General features: G+C 41.1%; 1 protein-coding gene across 6 annotated transcripts in view; it reads left to right on the top strand.

The window, feature by feature from the left end:
• The first annotated feature begins 448 nt into the window (after positions 1 to 448).
• ANO4 (anoctamin 4) overlaps positions 449 to 6,625 on the top strand; it is a 141,547-nt gene continuing 135,370 nt past the window's right edge. For 3 of the 6 annotated variants that reach the window (XM_083462852.1, XM_083462851.1, XM_083462847.1), the window contains exon 1: positions 451 to 515. The gene's annotated coding sequence lies outside the window, so the exon portion shown is untranslated. Of the gene's footprint in view, positions 516 to 6,625 lie in introns of all 6 variants that reach the window. The other 3 variants (XM_083462849.1, XM_083462850.1, XM_083462853.1) reach the window with 3 other exon arrangements.

Below are 6,625 nucleotides of genomic sequence, written 5' to 3'. Positions count from 1 at the left end.
TATTATTATTTTCTATTTAAGAACAGTGGTACCTTGGTTCTCAAACGGCTTAGTTGCCAAACGAATCGGCTCAGGAAGTAAGTGTTCTGGTTTGCAAACGTTTTTTGGAAGCCAAACATCTGATGCGGCTTCTAATTGAGTGCAGGAAGCTCCTGCAGCCAATCGGAAGCCACGTCTTGGTTTTCAAACAGTTTTGGGAGTCAAACGGACTCCCAGAATGGATTAAGTTTGAGAACCAAGGTACCACTGTATCTGAGAAGAGGTGGAATGCTAGGCCCAGGTAAAACTACTGCCATTTTAAGGTCTTCCGTTCCTTAAGGAAGGGGCGGAGTCTGGGAGAATTAATCAGGACCTTGAATGTGTGGGGAGCATTAGGGCTAAATGTGGTCACCTGGGCCTCTTATCTGGTCCTCTTATTGCCCTGTCATGCTCCCCTCTCCCCAGCCCTGCTTTCCTGCTTTGCACCATAAGCTTTTCAGCACTTAGGCCTCCCTGCCTGTGGATTTTTGCATGAGGTAAAGTAAGGAACTGGTATGTGCAATGAGCTTACGCTTTTACTTCTCCCTTTTGAAAGTTGATCAGTACTTTGGGGACCTCTAGTGGAGAACTTAGAAATATGTCACTGAAGTAATATGATTTTCCTACATCTTTATTGTCTTCAGAAATCAGTGTGTGGACACTGCAATCCTATACATGTCTACTTGGCAGGAAATCCTTTGGATTCCAGTGGTACTTATGCCCAAGTGGCTGGATTGCAGGTTAAATATATCCTTTATGCTAAACTATTACAGTGGTACCGTGGGTTACATACACTTCAGGTTACAGACTCCGCTAACCCAGAAATATTACCTCAGGTTAAGAACTTTGCTTCAGGATGAGAACAGAAATTGTGCAGCGGCAGCAGGAGGCCCCATTAGCTAAAGTGGTGCTTCAGGTTAAGAACAGTTTCATTTTTTTTAAATAAAACTTTTTATTGGTTTTTCACAGTTTTTATAAACACAAACAATACACAATACAAACAAACAAACAAACAAACACACAAACAAACATGTATAATTTCATATCCCTTTTTCTTAAACCTTACTTCGCCGACTTCCCCATACCTCCCCTTTCTACATCCCAATTTCCAAAATTATTTCAGCAAATCCTAACACTTAGTTTTGTCAAATTTTCCCGTTATTATTTTCTTTTACTTAATCTTTAACAGCTGTAGTCTCCTTTTTCCCCCTTAAAACCTCGACATTTTAGCATTCATTGATTTTACAATGTTTCTTAAGATAAACTTTAAATTTCTTCCAATCTTCTTCCGCCGTCTCTTTCCCCTGATCACGGATTCTGCCAGTCATTTCAGCCAGTCCCATATAGTCTATCACCTTCATCTGCCATTCTTCCAAAGTGGGTAGATCTTGGGTCTTCCAGTGCTTTGCGATGAGTACTCTTGCTGCTGTGGTAGCGTACATAAAAAAAGTTCTGTCTTTCTTTGACACCAATTGGCCGACAATGCCCAAGAGAAAGGCCTCTGGTTTCTTAGGGAAAGTACATTTGAGTACCTTTTTCATTTCATTATATATCATTTCCCAGAAAACTTAATCTTCGGGCACGTCCACCAAAGGTGATAAAAAGTACCTTCAGTTTCCTTACATTTCCAACACTTATTGTCAGGCAAATGGTAAATCTTTGCTAGCTTGACTGGGGTCATGTACCACCTATAAATCATTTTCATAATATTTTCCTTTAAGGCATTACATGCTGTAAATTTCAAACCGGTGGTCTACAACTGTTCCCAGTCAGCAAACATAATATTATGACCAATGTCTTGTGCCCACTTAATCATAGCTGATTTAACTGTTTCATCTTGTGTATTCCATTTCAGCAACAAGTTATACATTCTAGACAAATTCTTAGCATTGGGTTCTAACAATTCTGTTTCTAGTTTTGATTTTTCCACCTGGAAGCCAATTTTCCTGTCTTGTTTGCAGGTTAAGAACAGTTTCAGGTTAAGTACGGACCTCCGGAACGAATTAAGTACTTAACCCGAGGTACCTCTGTACTACATACTACACCCTGGGTTTACACTAAAGTGGGATTAAGTTCTTAACCTGAGGTACCACTGTATTGTCATATTCCTATTTTAGGAAATTTGTTTGGTAGAGAAAATAAATAAATAACTGGCTTCAATGTTAAGTCCTTTGCAACATGAAAGCGCACACCCTACTTTCCTCTTTCCTATATGCTTTATATCCTCTTATTCATCTGAAGTATAGACCACAAAGTATGGAGATGGAGAAATAGAGATTTGTGATTGTGAGACTGATTGCCTTTCACAATACAGTATAGGAAGTTAAAATTCATCCTGGCTTAGTAATTAAATACTTCCTATTTAACTTGACTATTATAAATACAAATAGCTGTTTTGCTAGTAGGAGGAGTAATAGTTGGTAGTTAAAGCCCCTCCCCCTCCAGTCGCTCAGAAACTAATTTTGGGGCAATTCAGAGAGGCCAGTCAAAAGGGCAAATAGCAGAGCAACTGGAAACAATAAAATGAATTTAATCTGCAGTCAGGAAGTGCTTTAGTTAAAGTAACAGGGTCCCTGCAAGCTGATGCTGCAATACAGGTATTTTGCAAAACTAATCCCCAGTCCATCCGCCCTGCCATGCAAAGTCTGAAAAAAACAAGGGACAGCTAAACAGATTAGTCTGCAACAACTTGACAATGGCATCATCTGGATGTACTTCATATATGAACAAAGGATGGCAATTCGAGAGAAAAGAGCTAGCAATCTTAGCACATCAGTTCATACCTTAATTACATCCTCTCTTGACAACCACAATGTGTATTTTTAACATCCTCTTTGAAATCCTAGTTTTGTTTGTCACCCACTTCATGAAATACGGGAGTCAGTCCAGGACCTGAAGGTTTTTCCACAGCGAAGGCCACCATCTGTAGCTCAGTATGTCAAATGAGAGGTCTCTGTATGTCCATGCAGATCATTACCGGTACTTCCTGACCCCAGTTGAAGGTGCTGTGTTTTTGGAGCTACTCCAATAATACAAATCATTGCTGTTGTTTGGGCTGTGATCCTTTTATTAATTTGGCTTTTTTGTACAGTTCAAGGCATTCATTTTGTGTTATTTGCAACAAAATGGATAGCACATTTATAAAACCAAGCAGGGTCCAGTATTGGTTCAAATTGGATGGGTGACTGTGTGCCAAGATTGCTGCATTGCAGGGGGTTGAAGTAGATGACCCTTCTATGATTTCATAGTTTTAAAAGTGGTTAATAATAATAATAATAATAATAATAATAATAATAATAATATATTTATACCTTGCCCAACTGGCTGGGCTTCCCCAGCCACTCTAGGCAGCTTCCAACAAAATATTAAAATACAGTAATGCATCAAACATTAAAAGCTTCCCTAAACAGGGCTGCCTTCAGATGTCTTCTAAAAGTCTGGTAGTTGTTGTTCTCTTTGACATCTGGTGGGAGGGTGTTCCACAGGGCAGGTGCCACTAGTTGCTTTAGAAATGCCAATAAAAGTATTGATTCAATATTACATTGTGCATAAAGTGTTTGGTTTTAAATAGCTATTTATGGATCGTAGGTTACAAGAACTGTGGTCGTTGTTGTTTACCCTTCAAAAATACAGATGCTGTGAAGTCCATTGTATGGGCCAACGTGATTGCAGCTGGAAAAACCTAATTATTGTGAAGTGTCATTCTGATGAATAGTATGTCTAATAGCAGCTCAGTTCTGCTGAGTCCAGCATTCTACAAGAACCCGTGAAACAGGACCATAATAAATTATGTGTATTTGTGTACGCGCTATGAAATTGAGCCTTTGAAGTACCTTGAAAGTATTTATTGCTGCTGTCAAAACTGAGCAACGAGCGCAGCAAGTTTTTAGAAAGCATGCTAAGCAGTTTTGGCTTCCTCATTGTCTCCTGATATTAGACCTGGGTGCAATCTTAAAGAAAGTGGGGATTTTGCATTGATTTGGGTAGGATGTAGACCTTTGTGCTTTAAGTGCACCTGATATCAGGCATGTGGGGCCAGCATTTTGATTCTTCTCGAATTGGCCACTGCAAGCAATAGAGCCACTGCTTTTAAAATAAAAAAAATTCCTTCCAGTAGCACCTTAAAGACCAACTAAGTTAGTTCTTGGTATGAGCTTTCGTGTGCATGCACACTTCTTCAGATACCTGAGGTTGATGGACTTCCATTTCATGCGGCTCAATGTGGTGCCTTCCATGGTTCCAGTAGTAGATAGGTAGCCGTGTTGGTCTGCCAGATACCAAGTGTGCATGCACACGAAAGCTCATACCAAGAACTAACTTAGTTGGTCTTTAAGGTGCTACTGGAAGGAATTTTTTTTATTTTGACTATGGCAGACCAACACGGCTACCTATCTACTGCTTTTAAAATGTGCAAGAGCATGATGTGAGTTTGGTAGAGACTGGTGTGTTCTCACTGCCAGGAATTATGATCTGGAGAAAGACAAGTGGTCAAGCTGGGGAGATTGCAGCTCCGCTTCTGCCTGAGCAACAAGAGGTGAAGAGGGGGCAAGAGAGAGGTTCTTTATTTATTATTTATATTTATTCATTAAAAAATATCAGAGCAATTTACAACCATCCAATAAAATCCATATTTAAAGGTTAAACTCTGAATTCGGTTAAAAATTAAGGAAAGGTGTCTTTTTATTTGCCTTCATAAGCCTGAGGGAATAGGATAGTTTTCAGCAGGCATTTAAAAGTTGAAACAGAAGGCACCTGTTGAATCTGTATTGGCAGAGTATTCTACATGAGCGGCCAGTGATACTAAGGGCTTGTTTTTTGTGCCTGTCAGATGAACACCCTATTCTCAGTGGTGGCACCCTAACTGCAGAAAAGTCACCCTGCCTTTTTGTGCCGCGTGAATGAACACCTTTTTATTCTTTTAGGCTTTTGGAAAAAAACTGTGACCTTCAAATATAGGTTCTTAACTGGTTTTGCCTCTTCCTTTCTGTGGTATAACAATAGCAGTTTTCATGTCGCCCTTTATTTTTGGATACTTGCATTAATATCAGCATCTTATATTTCTTTCAGCCAAGAGAGCCTATGTTAATTGAGTTGCCTATATAAATACAGTAAATAATAATAAACAGTCATGATAATAGTCGCTTAGCCTGCGGGGCCAATCTAGATCTGGCAGCAGCATTATAGGTCAAAGTGGAACTATATCTGTCTCTTGTCCTGTGATAAGCTGACAGTTGCAATACCACCTTCTGGCTCTCTGCATTGGTGTCGCTGCAGCATAGCAGACAGCAGCTTTTTCTGCTGTCAAATTGTCTTGGTAAGTTTTGCTGTGTGCATATTACCATTTACTCTGGCTCGCTCCCCTGCCCTCATGGCTGGTGTTTGAAACTATGTTCACATGAGGATAGCCACAATCCATATCTATCCTGTAGTCTCTGCTGTCTGATGTGTTTCCCCTTAAACCAGTTTCCTCTTATTTGAAAACATAATCCACATTCACTTTGCACTTAAACTGAGGTGTGTACATTTGAGACAGCCTTGTGCATGTGTAGATGACAGCTTCATGAATAGGAGGGTTTGGGGGGGGCAGGTACAGGGAAACCAAGCAGATAATAGATGTTGGAAGAAGACATCACTGCCTCATCTCTGGTGTGTTAGCAAGGTGCACCATGGGACGCGGATGGTGCTGTGGTCTAAACCACTGAGCCTCTTGGGCTTGCCAATCACAAGTTCGGTGGTTTGAATCCCCACGACAGGGTGAGCTCCTGTTGCTCTGTCTCAGCTCTTGCCAACTTAGCAGTTCGAAAACACACCAGTGCAAGTAGATAAATAGGTACCGCTGCGGCGGGAAGGTAAACAGTGTTTCCGTGCGCTCTGGCTTCCATCACTGTGTCCCGTTGCACTAGAAGCGGTTTAATCATGCTGGCCACATGACCCGTAAAGCTGTCTGTGGACAAACGCCGGCTCCCTCAACCTGAAACGAGATGAGTGCTGCAACTCCCAAGTCACCTTTGACTGGACTTAACCATCCAGGGGTCCTTTACCTTTTACCTACCGTACTGGTCCAAATATAATCTGCACCCAAATATAAGCCACACCTTTAAAATTCAACCGGGGTGGGGGGGGGGAGGAATAAAGGACAATACCTGAATATAAGCAGCTCCCTTAAAATTCTGCAGGCACTCACACCAATTCCGTTTTACCATATGTCTGTTTCAGCAGCGATATCGTAAAAGCAAATTTTTGTAGGGTTGTTAATTTAAGCTGCACTTTATCTTTTCACGGTTGGAATTTGGAAAAAAAGGTGAGGCTTATATTCAGGCCAATACGGTATTAGCAAGGTGCAAATACAACGTGAAATGCAGTGAGGGGAAAGGGCCTTGCTGAATTTCAAGCCACTAATGTGTACATAGTCTGAGATGGCCGCGTCCTGTTGCTAGCATTCCAGTTTGAGATTCCTTGCCTCTTACACCGGGAATTCTTGGCGGCTGTGGCAGATGCAGAACTCCTGTCCTCAAAAGATTTGTCAAAACCAGAGCCTTCCAGTGTCTCTTATTCACTGATACTTCTGTGCCACCACCAGCCATTACTTGTATTCGGACTGTTTTGG

This window comes from Podarcis liolepis (assembly GCF_965112155.1).
Source record: "Podarcis liolepis genome assembly, chromosome: 10".
Classification (NCBI taxonomy): Eukaryota; Metazoa; Chordata; class Lepidosauria; order Squamata; family Lacertidae; genus Podarcis; species Podarcis liolepis.
This window is presented reverse-complemented; position numbering and strand designations above follow the sequence as displayed.